This window comes from Oncorhynchus keta, chromosome 33 (assembly GCF_023373465.1).
Source record: "Oncorhynchus keta strain PuntledgeMale-10-30-2019 chromosome 33, Oket_V2, whole genome shotgun sequence".
Lineage (NCBI taxonomy): Eukaryota > Metazoa > Chordata > Actinopteri > Salmoniformes > Salmonidae > Oncorhynchus > Oncorhynchus keta.
Window position 1 is genome coordinate 8,281,495 of NC_068453.1, and position 17,580 is coordinate 8,299,074.

A 17,580-nucleotide genomic window follows, 5' to 3' on the forward strand; every position below is an offset into this window, starting at 1 on the left:
ACAATATGACACTCTTGTAAAATAGATGTTTAATCTCAATGTGACTCCCTGTTTAAATAAAGGTTCAATACAAAAACATCAACACAAACACAGGATATGGGGTACGCATGGTATCACATCATTACATACTAGGCCCTTCTGCACCTGCATTCCAGCACCTTTCCAGCATCTGGTATTGACTCAACATGTTTGAGGTGGGGGATCAAGAAATGTTGTGGAAGAGGTGGCCGTTGAATGTATGATTCTGATATGTACAGGTAAGTTCATTGTGTGTGTGTGTGGGGGAGCACGCCAATGAGTAAATGCATAGTCTATAGTGGGTTTGAATATGAATGAGCAGCAGTGTTGTGATGTGTCCTATCCTGTCCTTGCAGAGTGATCTTCCTTACCCTCATCACATGTCTCGGTGGCTCCTCCTACTTTTTCCATCATCGCAGTCATTACAGTTTAGGAGGGAGTAGGACACCCCCACAGGACAGCCCCCACACTCATTGCAAGAGATCGAACTTCAGACTCTCCCCAAAACAACTGAACCCCCCAACAAACCGAAAGAGATTTAAGGTGCACACCCCTAAAGAGGTAGCCAGAACAGGATAACACACTTCAAGCTCACAAAGACACAGTGGAGGAGGAACTATCAAACACAGTGGAGGAGGAATTATCCAACACCCAGGGAGAGAGAACAAGTGACCTCAGTCGAACACAGACAGTAGGGAGAGGTGGGAGAGGAGGAGGTTACCCCAGATGCCATTCCTCCTGCTCATGCGAGCAAGGAAAGAGATGACAAGCCTTCTGATCAGGCCAACAGGCAGGCCAAGGGAGAGGTCATAGTGATTCACACCCACAGAGAAAGACAACCCACACAACCTCTTGGCTGAGATGAACCACACAGAGGTAGAGGCAGAGGGCCTTCAGGGATAGCCAGTCAGCCAGCCTGCTCTGATCCTCACGTCAGTTGTATTTAAATTCATGTTCATTAAAGATTTTTATTCATGATTTGAAAAGTCCCATTTACTTAATGATATCTTTTCACTGTCTGCAACCCTCAAGAACCAGGGTGAGTCTGGGTCACCCTTTTCCTGGGCAAACACAACTTGCATATTGTCATAAAATGTTCATCTTTTAACATTGCTTCAATAAAACAATGCATTTTTTATAGTGTGCAAGAGTTGCGCTTTTTAGTTTTCTATGATGATTAAAGGTTTTGGTTGCACCGCAACTCAACGTTGGTTGAGCTCCCTCTTTTTTTGTTGTTGTCAAATACTACTTTTTTGTTTTGTTTACGTGTAGTAAGTAAATTATTAAAAGCATTAAAATTGGGATGTTTCCCACTTATTTACACAACCTACTCCACACTTGCAAAGTGAACGTTTATAGAAATGTTCTGAAATTAAGTAGTAAACAGGAAAAGCAGAATTGAATCCAATTATTATAATGCAAATAATTTAATGGTCTATGGTTCAATATCATTTCTGAAGGTCTGATGAATAACTAATATTGTTCCTCCTCTTCCTTGTGGCAGGCGCAGCAGCACACTGCCCTCCAAAGCCTGAAAAAAAATCGCCGGACTTTCCCTTTGCATGCTGCTCTACATGGAACATCCAGTGTCACATCCTTGGTGACATGTGGGGTGACATCTGGGATGACCACAGAAACATCCTCTGGAAAGGGAGAAAAGAGGGACAGAATGTAAACAAATGCAAACCGCAGATTCTAAACACTGGCCAGTTGAAAGGTTCTACTAAGATGTCATGACAAACGGCACCTGTCAGTGTAACTCACCTGCTTGGATGTCAGTTGGCAGAGTGGTGAAGACGGCCATCTTGAGAGTCCTTTCTTCAGGTGTGACATCCACAACCTCCAAGAGGGAAGAGATGGGCTCTGCCTCTCTTTAGGGGTGATGTCCACAACATTCAGGTGGAAAGAAGCCGGATCTGCCTCTCTATTAAGGGTGATGTTCACAACCTCAAGGTGGGAAGAAGCTGGATCTTGCTGTGTCTTAGGGGTGATGTCCTGAACCTCCAGGTGTGAATTAGCCGGGTCTGCCTCTGTCTTAGGGGTGATTTCCACAGCCTCCAAGTGGGAACAAGCTCTGTCTGCCTCTGTTTTAGGGCCTATGTCCGCAACTTCCAGATGGGAACAGGCCGGGTCTTCCTCTGTCTTACATGTTATGTCCACAACCTCTAGGTGGAAAGAAGCAGAGTCTGCCTCTATGTTAGCGGTGATGTCCACAACCTCTAGGTGGGAAGACGCCTGGTCTGCCTCTATGCTAGCGGTGATGTCCACAACCTCCAAGTGGGAAGACGCCTGGTCTGCCTCTATGTTAGCGGTGATGTCGACAACCTCCAGGTGGGAAGACGCCTGGTCTGCCTCTATGTTAGCATGTCCACAACCTCCAAGTGGGAAGAATCCTGGTCTGCCTCTGTGTTAGCGTTGATATTCACAACCTCCATGTGGGAAGAAGCCGGGTCTGCCTCTGTGTTAGGAGTGACAACAACAATCCTGATAAGCTCTACTACTACAAGTCACCGAGATGTCATCACAACAGGCATCTGTCAGAGTGCTCTCTATCATTGCTACTCACCTGCTAGAATGTCTGGAGGTGCGGTGGAGACGGCCGCGGCGACGACAGGGAGGACTGGTAAGGTGGCTGCAGGGGGCTGGAAGCAGCTCTGGACCTCGTCAGCCACAAAGGCACAGACAGATCTCACATAAAATGGGCTCTGGAGGTCATCCGTGGAGAAGGACTGACTGATTCTCCCGAGGATTGACCACACAGATTCAAAAGCCGCAGCGCGGGAGAAAGGGATTTGAGGGGAAGGGGCCTTTAACATGCTGGAGAGCTTCTCCACTACGGCCGCCACCATGCCCACAGCCATCCCGCTTACTAGGATTGGGTGCCCTGAATGGCCTTCCTTTGGCTGAATCCACAGGGCCAGGAGGAGCCTGGGCACCACCTCCACAACCACCTGGGCTGGGCTGAGCAGGTTGCTACGGGGCTCATTGGACAGCTCGCCCATAATGCTCCTTACAGCCCTTTCCACGATGCTGTGGACCTTAGGGTCGCTGAAATCAACAAAAAGGAGAATACAAAGCTAAACGATGTGCAATGTGCTCACAGAGAACACTGTCTTAGTCTGTTTCCGCATAGTTACAGATGTGTAGATAAATGGATCAAGTCATATGCAGGGCAGTACATGGAACTCACATGTCAGCTGGCGAGATGGGGTGCAAGGAGCGGCGGAGCTTGCAGACAGCCTCGTGCTCTATGTCTATCATTTTTAGGCAAGTGTTGACTTCCCATGTCTGCCGTAAAAAACAGGAAGTCCGATTAGTGAAATTTCACAACATATCTATTCTGCTGTACTAACTACTTGTTGAAAGGCTAGTAAAGAGCTCACTGACTTGTAGTATGTGTCTAACTCTCATTGTCTTACCAGCCGAGCGAGGTCATTCCCCTCCTCCAGGGTTTCCTTCCACACCCTTCAAATAAAGCACAGAGCAATTCAACTTTCCAGGCTTCCGATTTTTCTGTTGTTTATTTTACCCACACCTCTTGGAGTGCTGCTGATGGCAGGGAATGGCAGTGAAGGTGAATGATGAAGTGGTACTCACCTCTCCCTAAGGGATTTTTTGCCCTGAGACACCAGCCAGTCGCTCATGTGCTCCGTGGTGACATGGTGCGGGACCTGGCCTTGACTCTGGAGCAGCAGATAGTGGACCATGAGCTTCTTCTGCAAGATGAGGTAAGGTGTGAGACAGTGCCACGAAATACCATATCATGTGCATTCTGAAGGGCCTCTCGCAACATTTCACAACTGTTCATGCATCACAATTTGCGAGTGTTATTAAGAACTCTTATGACCATCTTCTCTAAACTGTCTTGAAATACAACTCTCTTTCTGTTGTTTATGTTTTTGGGGGATGAATCTAACCTGTTTATTGTAATATGTTTCCTCCCAGCAGGCCTGCAGAGTCTGGAAATAAAGGCTGCTTCTGCAGAATTCCTTTGAAGAGAATGACAATAATGATGCTTTGTTATGCACATTGTGCACAGGCATTTACAGTATGCTAAAATGAACATCTCCAAAGATTACCTTTGTGGGACCATAAGTGAACTCCGGAATGCACCAAACCCTATCCATGGTACGATGGGGTAGAAACGCAGCGCTATAGATATACGAGATGCTCTAGAAATAACAGGAATAAGTTAATGTCGTGAATGATCAATTACTGTGGAGTCGTCCAATATGCTGCACTTAGAATTGAGTTGTAGGCAATGTTTGGCACAAAATAGAATGTTTACATTCTATTGCTATGGAGAAATGGAATGTGTAGAACCTTTATAAATGGGTATGCTTCTATGTCTTTATGTATTGAAAGATTAAGCTCTTTATTTTGTCATAATGGGTATATATGAGGATTGGAACCTGTTTCGATTCATGACGCGAGTATCCAGCTGCATGTTGCTTAGACCTACTAATCCAACCTTGGTTTACAAGTGAAATTAATTGTTTACCAATGCCTATACAAATCTATTAACCGTATATATTTAAAGCAATGATTGTCAATTGAAAATGTGGTTGTTGTGTTATCTTGTTGTGCGCCTAGAGTGTCAGAGTCCTCTTACGTTATTCCAATATTTCCGAGCTTTGAATTGACATAAGGTACACTTTTGCAAAGCTAATCGGTTAAAAATAAGAGTATGAATGCCAATAAACGTATGTCTTGAATTATATGCATAATAGTGTAGTTCACAACATCGCTCAGCGTGGGAACTTTTGCTGGGTGGGAAGTATCCGTTATAAGTCTCCATGGCGCGTATAGACCATCACTTCGTTGTCTTGTTGGTAATATAAAAATGCACGACAGTGCGCATTGTAAAAGTCTAACAGTTGTTTTTCTTATTGTTTCTCACAAACAGATATTTGAGAGGGGAATTTCGTGCAGGGGAATTTCGTCCACTTTAGACACACTAAAGCTGTACAGTGTAGTTTGAAAAGCCAGTTTATATTAGTTGCAGATCGAAATATGTAACATTTGAAATGAATGTGGCAGAACAGTTTAGCATAAGGTTCCTGTGGGACTCTTCTCCTTCAGTCTTTTTGCCTCCGAAGCCTCGTTTCCCATTACGTGGGATTTTCCCACTGCCAACTTCACATGAGATGGCCGCTGTCTACTGCCATGTGGTGCTGAATGACAGATCTCGCTTTTCCGATTTCGCTGCTGTCCATGGTGCCGAAATATCCAATCTCGGCTATTTGCAAATGTATGACCAGCCAAACTTGACCCCACACATACACAAATGTTAATGGTAATCTCTCACACACTTTTGAACATTGCACACATGTGTTTGATTTCATTCTTCGCATCTTTATTAAAACAATGTGTGGATGTTGATTGGACAATGAATAGGTGCTTTACAGAAGCCATGTTGTGCCATTCCCTATAGCGTGAATTTGACTGGAGCATGATCAGATTGCTTTGTTTAAGCCAGAATAGAGATTTGGTCTTAGAAACGATGCCCAATATAGCATGATAGCTGTGAAGAAGAAAACAATAAGGCCATGTTTATATGACCCCCTTTCAAAGAGTCACTCATTTATATTGTTCTTGTAGATATACAGTGCCTTCAGAAAGTGTTCATACCGCTTAACTTATTCCACATTTTGTTTTCTTACAGCCTGAATTCAAAATGGATGAAATAATAATTTTTTATCCTTTCCAGCTCCACACAATACACCATAATGACAAATTGAAAACATGTTTGACATTTTTGCAAATGTATTGAAAATGAAATACAGAAGTATCTCATTTACATGTTTTCACAATACATGTTAGAATCACCTTTGGCAGCAATTAAAGCTTTGAGTCTTTCTGGGTAAGTCTCTAAGAGCTTTGCACACTTGGATTGTACCATATTTGCAATATACAATATATACATAACCAGTCAAATGTTTGGACACATCTACTCTTTCAAGGGTTTTTCTTTATTTTTACTATTTTTAACATTGTACAATAATAGTGAAGACATCAAAACTATGAAATAACACATATGGAATCATGTAGCAACCAAACAAAAGTTAAAGTAATGACGGACTGCCGTTTCTCTTTGCTTCTTTGAGATGTTCTTGCCAAAATATGGACTTGGTCTTTTAACAAATAGGGCTATCTTCTGTTTACCACCCCTACCTTGTCACAACACAACTTGATTGGCTCAAACGCATTAAGAAGGAAAGAAATTCCACAAATGACCTTTTAACAAAGCACACCTGTACATTGAAATTCATTCCAGGTGACTACCCCATGAAGCTGGTTGAGAGAATGCCAAGACTGTGCAAAGCTGTCACCAAGGCAAAGGGTGGCTACTTTGAAGAATATCAAATATAAAATATATTTGGATTTGTTTAAACAGCATGATCATTACATAGGTGCACCTTGTGCTGGGGGACAATAAAAGGCCTCTCAAAAATGTGCAGTTTTGTCACACAACACAATGCCACAGATGTTTCAAGTTTTGAGGGAGAATGCAAATGACTGTTGCGGAGAATTTAATGTTAATTTCTCTACCATAAGCCGAGGAGGCTTTAGAGAATTTGGCAGTACGTCCAACTGGCCTCACAACTGCAGACCACATGTAGGGCAACGTGTGGACGAGTGATTTGCTGATGTCAACGTTGTGAATAGAATGCCCCATGGTGGCAGTTGGGTTATGGTATGGGCTGGCATAAGCCATGGACAGGGAACACAATTGCATTCTATCAATGACAATTTCAATGCACAGAAATACTGTGACGAGACCCCGGGGACAATTGTCATGCCATTCATCCGCCGCCATCACCTCATGTTTCAGCATGATAATCCACGTTCTGCAAGGATCTGTACAGAAATCCTGAAAGCTGAAATGTCCTGCATACTTACCAGACATGTCAGAAAAATCAATTAAGCATAATGATTACGGCTCTAGATTGCAGGAAAAATCTGTTTGTAGCTAAGCAGGCCAGCGGTGTCGTAAACTGTCCCTTCACGCCTGTCCACTGATTAGTTACTAGGGGTCATGGTCGCCAGGGGGTCAGCAAATCACAGGCAGTCAGCTTGTGTCCCAGATCCCCAACTCCTGCTTCTCCTCCCAGTCTCCCTCAAGCAGAGACAGAGATCAACCTCTCTATCTCTGCCCATCAACTGGACTCGTGGTATAGTGTGCGTGCACAAAGTGAGTGTGTAAAATGTGTATCATTCTTGCTTATTGTTCTTTATAGTTACTTCTGTTGCCTATTGTAAGTTACTTCTCTGTGTTTACTTTGTTGTGTAATACTCTGCAGGTAGCTATGCCACTTATACAATCCTTCCTTTGTTAACAGTGTTGTTGCTCTACTTGTGCTATCAGTTATTGTGTATATTCATCACCCCTGTTTTCTGTCCGTTACTGAACCACTACCATTCCATGTCCATTTCATTAGTGTGTGTCAATAATGTATCATTGAATGTAACTCAGAGGTTGCCTTCTTACCAGCCGGGGGAGGTGCTAGTGCAACCTGGTCTCAGAGCATTTCATATTATTCTGTATGTATATCAGAGACACCGCATTTGGTATGATATGTTATGTATGGTATGTATTCATTTGTGAATGTCTATCACCCATTTTTTATAATATGTTATAAATTACAATTCATATTATACTGTATGTTGTGAATTTGCAAAACATACAACATGTTACAAATTTGCGAAACGTATGATAAGAATTCTAGCTAGTTTAGGGTGTAGGGTTACGTTTAGGAGTTAGGTCACAGGGTAAAGGTTAGGGTTAGGGGAAGGATTAGCTAAAAGGGTTAAGGTTAGTGTTAGGGGAAGGGATTAGCTAACATGCTAAGTATTTGAAAAATTAGCTAAAAATTAGTAAGTAGTTAAAAAAGTTTCTAGTTAGCTAAAATTCTAAAGTTGGCCGTGATCAGATTGGAACTCGCAACCTTTGGGTTGCTAAACATTCATGTTATATGCCAACCCATCCACCCTGACGAACCACCCTTATTTCATTTTTGTCTTAAGTAACTATCTGTCTTACATATCCATACCAAACATAACATATAATACGAAACCGTAGTATCTCGGTCCCCAGATTTACATTTTCTATGTTACATCTAGTCAATGAGACCAGGCTGGAGTCTGGAGTCCAATTGGAGTCTCTCTTTCACTCTTAGGTGTGGTGCTGGCTCTAGATGCATGTGCCTACGTGCTACTGGGCCTTGTCATCCTGATGATCAAGAGGAAGCTTCAGGGAGACCAGGAGTCAGCTGAGGGTGTGGAGCTTAAAAAACACCCAGCCATGGGGCTCTGTAAGCAGGGTAAAACAGACTTGGTGAGTTTGGTTGCAGCTGCACTCTGTTTAGAACTACTCAGGATTCCCAGGAGATGTTCCATCTAAGAGGACGCTGCTGGAGAGTTCCATGGTCATCTCCATAGTGATTGGCTTGCGGTGGTTCCTGTGGTGCGTTCCGAGTTCGTCGACCCAGCTCTATCCATTTTCTATAGGGGCATCTCAAATGACATTTGTCGAGTGCAGCACTACTTTTAACAATAACCGTCTGCTAAGTGAAAGGTTATTTGTCTCAACAACTGTTGTTTTAAGGAGTTGGTGTTGTTGTTTTCCTGTATTGGCATTATTATTGCGATGACGATTATAACTATTATTATAATGAACATTAGTCCCCACTTGGTGACAGCACAAAGCTGATGTGGTCATGTCTGTCAAGCTATTTTATCAAAAAAGAACCTCACACCTTTATTTGGCGAAAGACTAATTGTTACATGAGACATTCAGAATGTGCCTGGTGTCCTTTTTCATGTTTGCAAGCCTGTCTCTTTCCTCAGTTCTTGTTTCAAGAACCAAGTATGAACGCCATATTGTTAGCTCATCACAACTTTTGTGACTTTTGTGACTTTTCAGACTCCTTCATCTCAGACATATCAGTGTGGATGACGGATCACCACCTCAAGCTGAACCTCGGCAAGACGGAGCTGCTCTTCCTCCCGGGAAGGACTGCCCGTTCCATGATCTCGCCATCACGGTTGACAACTCCATTGTGTCCTCCTCCCAGAGCGCTAAGAACCTTGGCGTGATCCTGGACAACACCCTGTCGTTCTCAACTAACATCAAGGCGGTGGCCCGTTCCTGTAGGTTCATGCTCTACAACATCCGCAGAGTACGACCCTGCCTCACACAGGAAGCGGCGCAGGTCCTAATCCAGGCACTTGTCATCTCCCGTATGGATTACTGCAACTCGCTGTTGGCTGGGCTCCCTGCCTGTGCCATTAAACCCCTACAACTCATCCAGAACGCCGCAGCCCGTCTGGTGTTCAACCTTCCCAAGTTCTCTCACGTCACCCCGCTCCTCCGCTCTCTCCACTGGCTTCCAGTTGAAGCTCGCATCCGCTACAAGACCATGGTGCTTGCCTACGGAGCTGTGAGGGGAACGGCACCTCAGTACCTCCAGGCTCTGATCAGGCCCTACACCCAAACAAGGGCACTGCGTTCATCCACCTCTGGCCTGCTCGCCTCCCTACCACTGAGGAAGTACAGTTCCCGCTCAGCCCAGTCAAAACTGTTCGCTGCTCTGGCCCCCAATGGTGGAACAAACTCCCTCACGACGCCAGGACAGCGGAGTCAATCACCACCTTCCGGAGACACCTGAAACCCCACCTCTTTAAGGAATACCTAGGATAGGATAAAGTAATCCTTCTCACCCCCCTTAAAAGATTTAGATGCACTATTGTAAAGTGGCTGTTCCACTGGATGTCATAAGGTGAATGCACCAATTTGTAAGTCGCTCTGGATAAGAGCGTCTGCTAAATGACTTAAATGTAAATGTAATCTCCATTTTCTCTCCTTATCCAATCTCCTTAACCCACCCTTTCACTGTCTCTCAATTCCCCAGATCGTCAGTCGCACTCAACAGTCTCATTTTAATCTATGAGGCATAAGAAACACTATAACCATGATGTATTATCTTATAATAAAACATACAGTACCAGCCAAAAGTTTAAAGGGTTTTTCTTTATTTTTACTATTTTCTACATTGTAGAATAATAGTGAAGATGTTAAAATGATGAAATAACACATATGGAATCATGTAGTAACCAAAAAAGTTTTAAACAAATCCAAATATATTTTAGATTTTAGATTCTTCAAAGTAGCCACCCTTTGCCTTGATGATAGTTTTGAATGCTCTTGGCATAAAGAAAAACCCTGGAATGAGTAGGTGTGTCCAAACACTGGGACTGTATGTAATGTAAAATTGTCTGAGAGAGGAATCAAATTATCTCATGCAACTTTAGAAGTATATGAAGTATATGGGGTGAGTGTGTGTTGAGGATCACTGGGGAGGCTGGGAGAGAATCCTGCATCCAGCAGGCCTAGCTAAACCACAGGTGGGTGTCAGTCACGTCTCCCCTAAAACTCTTCACTTAACGACTGTAGGAGCCTTTCTTTGTAAGTCTCTGTCTGTAGGCCCCCTATGGGGCCTGTCGGTGGTGGTGTAGGCAGAGTCTCTAAGGAGAGGACTCTCGGTAATCAGAGTGTATCTGAGCGCAAACGACCTCAGAGCCAGTCATGCTAGCAACTTCCATGGAGTTTGACTTGAACTATACTGAACAAAAATATAAATGCAACATTCAACAATTTCAATGGTTTTACTGAGTTACAGTTCAAATAAGGAAACCAGTCAATTAAATGAATTCAATAGGCCCTAATCTATGGATTTCACATGACTGGGCAGGGGTGCAGCCACAGGTGAGCCTGGGAGGGCATAGGTGCACACACTGGGGAACCAGGCCCAGCCAATCGGAATTAGTTTTTCCCCACAAAAGGGTTTTATTACAGACATAAATACTCCTCAGTTTCATCAGCTGTCCAGGTGGCTGGTCTCAGACGACCCTGCTGGTGAAGAAGCCAGATGTGGAGGTCATCGGCTGGAGTGGTGACACTTGGTCTCCGGTTGTGAGGCCGGTTGGATGTACTGTCAAACGTTGTGGGAGGCTTATGTTAGAGAAATTAACATTAAATTCTCTGGCAACAGCTCTGGTAGACATTCCTGCAGTCAGCATGCCAATTGCACATTCCCTCAAAACTTGAGGGGCGTCTGTGGCATTGTGTTGTGTGACAAAACTGCATATTTTAGTGGCTTTTTTGTCACAAGGTGCACCTGTGTAATGATCATGCTGTTTAATCATCTTCTTGATATGCCACACCTGTCAGGTGGATGGATTATCTTGGCAAAGGAGAAATGCTAACAAATTTCTGCATAAAACATGAGAGAAATAAGCTTTTTGTGCGTATGGAAAACTTCTGGGATCTTTCAATTCAGCTCATGAAACATGGGACCAACACTTCACATGTTGCGTTTACATTTTTGTTCAGCATAGTTACTGTGGAATTCCCTTTTCCTACTACCTTCATTTCACCTCTTTTCACCAGACGAGTGTGTTGTGGAGCGTGTGGACTAGGTACTGGAGACTCGGTAGTGGGATGGAGGAGAAGTGGGTGACATGATGTGATATGTACAGGTAAGTTCATTGTGTGTGTGTGGGGGCGTGCGCCAATGAGTGTGTGCATCCCATGTTTGTGTGCATAGTCTGAGGTGGGTTTGAATATGAATGAGCAGCAGTGTTGTGATGTGTCCTATCCCGTCCTTGCAGAGTGATCTTCCTTGCCCTCATCACATGCCTCGGTGGCTCCTCCTACTTTTTATCATCGCAGTCATTACACTTTGGGAGGGGGACAGCCCCCACACTCATTGCTAAAGATCGAACTTCAGACTCTCCCCAAAACAACCGAACCCCACAACAAACCGAAAGAGATTTAAGGTGCACACCCCTAAAGAGGTAGCCAGAACAGGATATCTCCCTCCAAGCTCACAAAGACACAGGAGGAGGAACTATCAAACACCCAGGGACAGCGAACGAGTGACCTCAGTCGAACACAGACAGAAAGAAGAGGCGTTAGATAGAGGAGGTTACCCCAGATGCCATTCCTCCTGCTCATGTGAGCAAGGAAAGAGATGACAAGCCTTCTGATCAGGCCAACGGACAGGACGAAGGAGAGGTCACAGTGATTCACACCCACAAAGAAAGACAACCCACACAACCTCTTGGCTGAGATGAACCACACAGAGGTAGAGGCAGAGGGCCTTCAGGGCTAGCCAGTCAGCCAGCCTGCTGTGATCCTCAAGTCAGTTGTATTTAAATTCATGTTCATTAAAGATTTTTATTCAAGATTTGAAAAGTCCCATTTACTTAATGATATCTTTTCACTGTCTGCAACCCTCAAGAACCAGGGTGAGTCTGGGTCACCCTTTTACTGGGCAAACACAACTTGCATATCGTCATAGACTAGGCCAAAATGTTCATCTTTTAACCTTGCTTGAATAAAACATTCATTTTTTATAGTGCGTAAGAGTTGTGCTTTTTCGTTTTCTATGATGATTAAAGGTTTTGGTTGCACCTCAACTCAACGTTGGTTGAGCACCCTCTGTTTTTTGTTGTTGTCAAATACTACTTTTTTTGTTTTGTTTACGTGTAGTAAGTAAATTATTAAAAGCATTAAAATTGGGATGTTTCCCACTTATTTACACAACCTACTCCACACTTGCAAAGTGAAAGTTTATAGAAATGTTCTGAAATTAAGTAGTAAACAGGAAAAGCAGAATTGAATCCAATTATTATAATGCAAATAATTTAATGGTCTATGGTTCAATCCCATTTCTGAAGGTCTGATGAATAACTAATATTGTTCCTCCTCTTCCTTGTGGCAGGCGCAGCAGCACACTGCCCTGCAAAGCCTGAAAAAAAATCGCCGGACTTTCCCTTTGCATGCAGCTCTGCATGGAACATCCAGTGTCACATCCTTGGTGACGTGTGGGGTGACATCTGGGATGACCACAGCAACATCCTCTGGAAAGGGAGAAAAGAGGGACAGAATGTAAACAAATGCAAACCGTAGGTTCTAAACACTGGCCAGTTGAAAGGTTCTACTAAGATGTCATGACAAACGGCACCTGTCAGTGTTACTCACCTGCTTGGATGTCAGTTGGCAGAGTGGTGAAGACGGCCATCTTGAGAGTCCTTTCTTCAGGTGTGACATCCACAACCTCCAAGAGGGAAGAGATGGGCTCTGCCTCTCTATTAGGGGTGATGTCCACAACATTTAGGTGGAAAGAAGCCGGATCTGCCTCTTTGTTACGGATGATGTTCACAACCTCAAGGTGGGAAGAAGCTGGATCTTGCTGTGTCTTAGAGGTGATGTTCTGAACCTCAAGATGTGAATTAGCCGGGTCTGCTTCTCTCTTAGGGGTGATTTCCACAACCTCCAAGTGGGAACAAGATCTGTCTGCCTCTGTTTTAGGTCCGATGTCCGCAACTTCCAGTTGGGAACAGGCCAGGTCTGCCTCTGCCTTATGTGTTATGTCCACAACCTCCAGGTGGGAACAGGCCGGGTCTGCCTCTGTCTTATGTGTTATGTCCACAACCTCCAGGTGGGAACAGGCCGGGTCTGCCTCTGCCTTATGTGTTATGTCCACAACCTCCAGGTGGGAACAGGCCAGGTCTGCCTCTGTCTTATGTGTTATGTCCACAACCTCCAGGTGGGAACAGGCCAGGTCTGCCTCTGCCTTATGTGTTATGTCCACAACCTCCAGGTGGGAACAGGCCGGGTCTGCCTCTGTCTTACGTGTAATGTTCACAACTTCCAGGTGGGAAGATGCTGTGTCTGCCTGTATGTTATGGGTGATGTCCACAACCTCCAGGTGGGAAGACGCCTGGTCTGCCTCTATGTTAGCAGTGATGTCAACAATCTCCAGGTGGGAAGATGCAGAGTCTGCATCTGTGTGAGCGGTGAAATCCACAACCTCAAGGTGGGAAGAAGTCTGGTCTGCCTCTGTGTTTGCGTTGATATTCACAACCTCTATGTGGGGAGAAGCCGGGTCTGCCTCTGTGTTAGGAGTGACAACAACAATCCTGATGAGCACTACTACTACAAGTCACCGAGATGTCATCACAACAGGCATCTGTCAGAGTGCTCTCTATCATTGCTACTCACCTGCTAGGATGTCTGGAGGTGCGGTGGAGATGGCCGCGGCGACGACAGGGAGGACTGGTAAAGTGGCTGCAGGGGGCTGGAAGCAGCTCTGTACCTCGTCAGCCACAAAGGCACAGACAGATCTCACATAAAATGGGCTCTGGAGGTCATCCGTGGAGAAGGACTGACTGATTCTCCCGAGGATTGACCACACAGATTCAAAAGCCGCAGCGCGGGAGAAAGGGATGTGAGGGGAAGGGGCCTTTAACATGCTGGAGAGCTTCTCCACTACGGCCGCCACCATGCCCACGGCCATCCCGCTTATTAGGATTGGGTGCCCTGAATGGCCTTCCTTTGGCTGAAGCCACAGGGCCAGGAGGAGCCTGGGCACCACCTCCACAACCACCTGGGATGGGCTGAGCAGGTTGCTACGGGGCTCATTGGACAGCTCGCCCATAATGCTCCTTACAGCTCTTTCCACAATGCTGTGGACCTTAGGGTCGCTGAAATCAACAAAAAGGAGAAGACAAAGCTAAACAATGCGCAATGTGCTCACAGAGAACATTGTCTTCGTCTGTTTCTGCATAATTTCAGATGTGTAGATAAATGGATCAAGTCATATGCAGGGCAGTACATGGAACTCACATGTCAGCTGGCGAGGTGGGGTGCAAGGAGCGGCGGAGCTTGCAGACAGCCTCGTGCTCTATGTCTATCATTTTTAGGCAAGTGTTGACTTCCCAGGTCTGCCGTAGGAAACAGGAAGTCCGATTAGTGAAATTTCACAACATATCGATTCTGCTGTACTAACTAGTTGTTGAAAAGCTAGTAAAGAATTCACTGACTTGTAGTATGTGTCTAACTCTCATTGTCTTACCAGCCGAGCGAGGTCATTCCCCTCCTCCAGGGTTTCCTTCCACACCCTTCAAATAAAACACAGAGCAATTCAACTTTCCTGGCTTCTGATTTTTCTGTTGTTTATTTTACCCACACCTCTTGGAGTGCTGCTGGTGGCAGGGAATGGCAGTGAAGGTGAATGATGAAGTGGTACTCACCTCTCCCTAAGGGATTTTTTGCCCTGAGACACCAGCCAGTCGCTCATGTGCTCCGTGGTGACATGGTGCGGGACCTGGCCTTGACTCTGGAGCAGCAGATAGTGGACCATGAGCTTCTTCTGCAAGATGAGGTAAGGTGTGAAATACCATATCATGTGCATTCTGAAGGGCCTCTCACAACATTTCACAACTGTTCATGCATCACAATTTGCGAGTGTTATTAAGAACTCTTATGACCATCTTCTCTAAACTGTCTTGCAATACAACTCTCTTTCTGTTGTTTATGTTTTTTGGGGGGATGAATCTTACCTGTTTATTGTAATATGTTTCCTGCCAGCAGGCCTGCAGAGTCTGGAAATAAAGGCTGCTTCTGCAGAATTCCTTTGAAGAGAATGACAATAATGATGCTTTGTTATGCACATTGTGCACAGGCATTTACAGTATGCTAAAATGAATATCTCCAAAGATTACCTTTGTGGGACCATAAGTGAACTCCGGAATGCACCAAACCCTATCCATGGTAAGATGGGGTAGAAACGCAGCGCTATAGATATACGAGATGCTCTAGAGATAACAGGAATAAGTTAATGTCGCGAATGATCAATTACTGTGGAGTCGTCCAATATGCTGCACTTAGAATTGAGTTGTAGGCAATGTTTGGCACGAAATAGAATGTTTACATTCTATTGCTATGGAGAAATGGAATGTGTAGAACCTTTATAAATGGGTCTGCTTCTATGTCTTTATGTCGTGAAGATTAAGCTCTTTATTGTGTCATAATGTGTATATTGTAATTTGTATATTGGATTGGAACCTATTTCGATTCATGACGCGAGTATCCAGCTACATGTTGCTTAGACCTACTAATCCAACCTTGGTTTACAAGTGAAATTAATTGTTTACCAATGCCTATACAAATATATTAACCGTAACTATTTAAAGGAAGGATTGTCAATTGAAAATGTGGTTGTTGTGTTACCCTGTTGTGTCAGTCCTCTTAAGCACGTTATTCCAATATTTCAGAGCTCTGAATTGAGATAAGGTTCACTTGCAACGCTAATTGGTTAAAAATAAGAGTATCAATGACACTAAACGTATGACTTGGATGTAATGCATAATAGTTTAGTAAAAAAGTATCGCTCAGCGTGGGAACTTTTGCTGGGTGGGGGAAGTATACTATAAATGTCTCCATGTCGCGTATGGACCATCACTTCGTTGTCTTGTTGGTAATATAAAAATGCATGACAGTCCGCATTGTAATAGTCTAACAGTTGTTTTTCATTTTGTTTCTCACATTAAACAGACATTTGAAAACGGAATGTCTTACAGTTGTACGTATGATGCACAGACACACTAAAGCTGTACAGTGTAGTTTGATAAATCAGTTTAACTTATCTGCAAATGTATTCCCTATTATTTACAAATCGAAAGATGTAACATTTGAAATTAATGTGGCAGAAACAGTTTAGCATAGAATTTCTGTGGGAGTCTTTTCCTTCAGTCTTTTTGCCTCCTAGGCCTTGTTTCTCATTAGATGGGATTTCCCCAGTGCCAACTTCACATGAGATGGCCGCTGTCTTCTGTCATGTGGTGCTGAATGACAGATCTCGCTTTGCCGATTTCACTGTTGTCCATGGTGCTGAAATATCCAAGTATTTCAGCACCAAGTATCTTGCTCGTTGGATCGAATTCTCCACGTTAGCTGGCCAGAGAAATGTTGAGCAACACTATCCAACTTAGCTGATTAAATAATTGAGTTTATGGTGTGAGAATTAGCTGGGTATTAACTGGTATACGACTTCTTGCCGTTCCTCAAGTTATATTGTTAACGTAGTTGCTTACTGGACCCTGTCAATCTGTGTGAAATGTTAACGAACTAACTATCTATGAACTAATGTTTTCCCTCTACAGTAACGTTGTGGTTAATTTTCAGAATGAGAGAATTGGGTGAAAATGAGGCGTCAAGACTTGAGTGTCTTATGCAGTAAAGTCTTGGCAACAAATAACATTGGATTGCTTTCTACACATTATTTAGCAGTGAGAGGTTCACATTAACCACGTTTTATTTTACACACAGAGACTGATAATGTAGATCATAGTCTTTGTTGTTTAATTAGTTAAAACCTGCCTTCCCCCTATTGTGGATATTTTTGAATGTTTCACCTTTTTGGGCCCTCACCAGTTTGCATCCCTGAATTACTCAAAAAAAGATCTGAATTGGGCTGTCTAAACACAGCCATAGAAACCTGGACATGCTCCAACTGAAATGTTCCCTACTGTCAGCATTGATGTTGAATTACAGTAAATACAACTTTTTGGTTCTCTCCCATTCCCTGTAGGTTTGTTGAACATGAGTGGAAATGAAACTCCAGCACACTGGTAACACTAGATGTGATTATAACTTCTCATGGTGTGTTGAATCTGCCTGTGGGTGTGGTGGGGATATTCCTGGGAGGTCTA

At 44.0% G+C, this 17,580-nt stretch overlaps 1 protein-coding gene and 1 long non-coding RNA gene across 33 annotated transcripts in view; one reads left to right on the top strand and one right to left on the bottom strand.

Moving 5' to 3' along the window:
* The window catches only part of LOC118365925 (serine-rich adhesin for platelets-like), a 137,117-nt gene that overhangs the window by 23,207 nt on the left and 96,330 nt on the right, over nucleotides 1-17,580 (bottom strand). The gene's annotated exons all lie outside the window — the stretch shown is intronic.
* LOC127914592 (uncharacterized) lies at nucleotides 3,626-16,439 on the top strand. 2 transcript variants are annotated; one of them, XR_008088967.1, is made up of 2 exons: nucleotides 3,626-3,746; nucleotides 15,461-16,439. It is a non-coding gene; the product is annotated as an uncharacterized LOC127914592 (long non-coding RNA). The 2 variants fall into 2 exon arrangements; XR_008088968.1 differs by lacking the exon at nucleotides 3,626-3,746 and adding an exon at nucleotides 15,131-15,251.